The 2,161-nt window shown below is 35.6% G+C and overlaps 1 pseudogene; it reads right to left on the reverse strand.

The window, feature by feature from the left end:
* Positions 1 to 708: 708 nt before the first annotated feature.
* On the reverse strand, positions 709 to 808 carry LOC111727942 (annotated as a pseudogene).
* Positions 809 to 2,161: the final 1,353 nt, after the last annotated feature.

The following is a 2,161-nucleotide window of genomic DNA, read 5'->3' on the forward strand; positions in this document are numbered from 1 at the left end:
CATGTGGTACATGTGTGTTCACTTTATATAAAACTGTCAGACTGTTTCCCAGCGTGGCTGCCATTTGAATTCTCTTCACAGCATGTGAGAGTTGCAGTTCCTCCACCTCCACAGCAGCAATTGTTGTGAATAGTCTTTTAAATTTTAGTCATTTTAGTGAATATGTAGTGGTATCTCATTGTGGGTTTAATTTGAATTTTTTCTAACAAATAATAATGTTGAGCACATTTTATGTACTTACATATTTTCCTTATTGATTTGTCTATCCCATTAATTAGTCAGTACATACTTTTTATTTTTTTATTAGATTGTAACTATGTACATTACTGCATTTAGGGGGTACAATGTGCTAATTTTATATACAATATGGAATGTTTATAGCAAACTGGTTAACATAGCATTTACCTCACTTATTTAACTGTTGTGTTTAGACATTTATACTCTACTATTAATATATTTGACATGTATATACTTGCAATATGCACAGTAGGTGAGGCCCCACTGATTACCCTCCCTCCACTCGTCCACCCCTCTCCTCTCCCGTCTCCTCGCCCTCCTCTTCTCTCCTTCTTTCTGGGCAATAATTGTGTTTTATCTTTTGTATGAACATGTGGGTGATTGTATATTGATTTTGTAATAGTATTGAGTACATTGGGTATTTTTTTCCATTCTTGAGATACTTTACTAAGAAAAAATATGGAGTGCTTTACGAATTTGCATGTCATCATCACATAATGTTAATCCTTGGGCCATGCTAATCTTCTCTGTATGGTTCCAATCTTAGTATATGTGCTGCAGAAGCAAACACAGTAAATACTTTTTAAAAATTATGAATGGCTATTGACTTTTGTAAAATACTTGCTTCATCTATTGAGATAGTTTTGTGTCATTTTATGTTCTATTAATATGATGAATTACCCTGATGGACATTTAAAAAAGTAAGTTTTGGCTTTTTGAATTATCTACATTGTTTACCATTTTATAATCTCCTATTCATGTCTTTTCTATTTTCTTTGTTCTTTTTTCTTTGTATGTTTACAACATACAAATGATGTATGTTGTAAATTTATTATTATTTGTATTCTCAAATTTGCTTAATGACCTTTCTTGGTCACAGTCTTCAAGAGTCCATCACAAAAATTGCATGTGATACCAGAGTCTATCATTCAAAGCTAACTAATGATTATTTTGTCTGTGTTCCATTTTTAAAGTTGATACTACAAAATCATTATTAATAACATGTATAACCCTTTCCCCCAACTTCTACTGATGAATAGACTTCTACTGATGAATTCTGTTCATCACCTTGGGTGGTGTGGTAGAAATATGCTTACCCCTTTTTTGGCTGTCTATCTTCCAATCCCCTTTTAAGATATACCATACCACTGAAATCTTGATGGAATCCAGCTCAAGCTCCCAGTAAAGAAGCAAAAGGAGGACAACCCTCCTCCCCACAACCTCTGGGAGACAAGGTATATGTGCAAGTGATACTGGCTCAGCAAATTGAACCCTTCTTCCAGGGATGTTGACATGGAAGATAATGGGGAACACAAAGTGGACAAAGATCAAGGGGGAAATTTCAGAATTAGTTTTGCTCACAGAGTACAGAACGCTGCAGTAGTGACTGCAATGGCGTCCAGTGGTTTCTTCCACTATAGAAGGACACAGTGGCTGGGCTATCTCACAGTGGCATGATATATGGAGCCAATGGCTGCTCTGAGCAGCCAGGCAGGTTCTGGGAATTGGCCCCACCTGATACTCTGCTACCTCATTTTCTTGGTTCCACCTATTTAAGAATCCTGATCTCCAGTTTTCCTGGACAGTTTTGAATCCTTTGAATCCTTGAATCCTTCCAGGGAAACCCATTTCTGCTTAAATTAGTCAGAATTGGTTTATCTTCCTTGAAACCAGAAACTTAATTTCTCATCCTTGTAAGAGTAATCCTAATAGTTACAAGATTGGTTACAAGTTCACCTTTGTCTTTGACAAAGGTCACAGGAACAATTTGAGTCTAATAAATGGAACTGTCACTAAATGAGAAGCTAATGTATCATTCAGTCTCATAACTAGGCAGGAATAGTACTGAGTTCTTAATTGACCTGCAGCAGAAAGCCAGCTGAGAAAATCTTTTTTTTTTAATTTTTATTTTTCTCCTTTTATT

This window comes from Otolemur garnettii, unplaced genomic scaffold (genome assembly GCF_000181295.1).
Source record: "Otolemur garnettii isolate 467f Iridium unplaced genomic scaffold, OtoGar3 scaffold00132, whole genome shotgun sequence".
Taxonomy (NCBI): domain Eukaryota; kingdom Metazoa; phylum Chordata; class Mammalia; order Primates; family Galagidae; genus Otolemur; species Otolemur garnettii.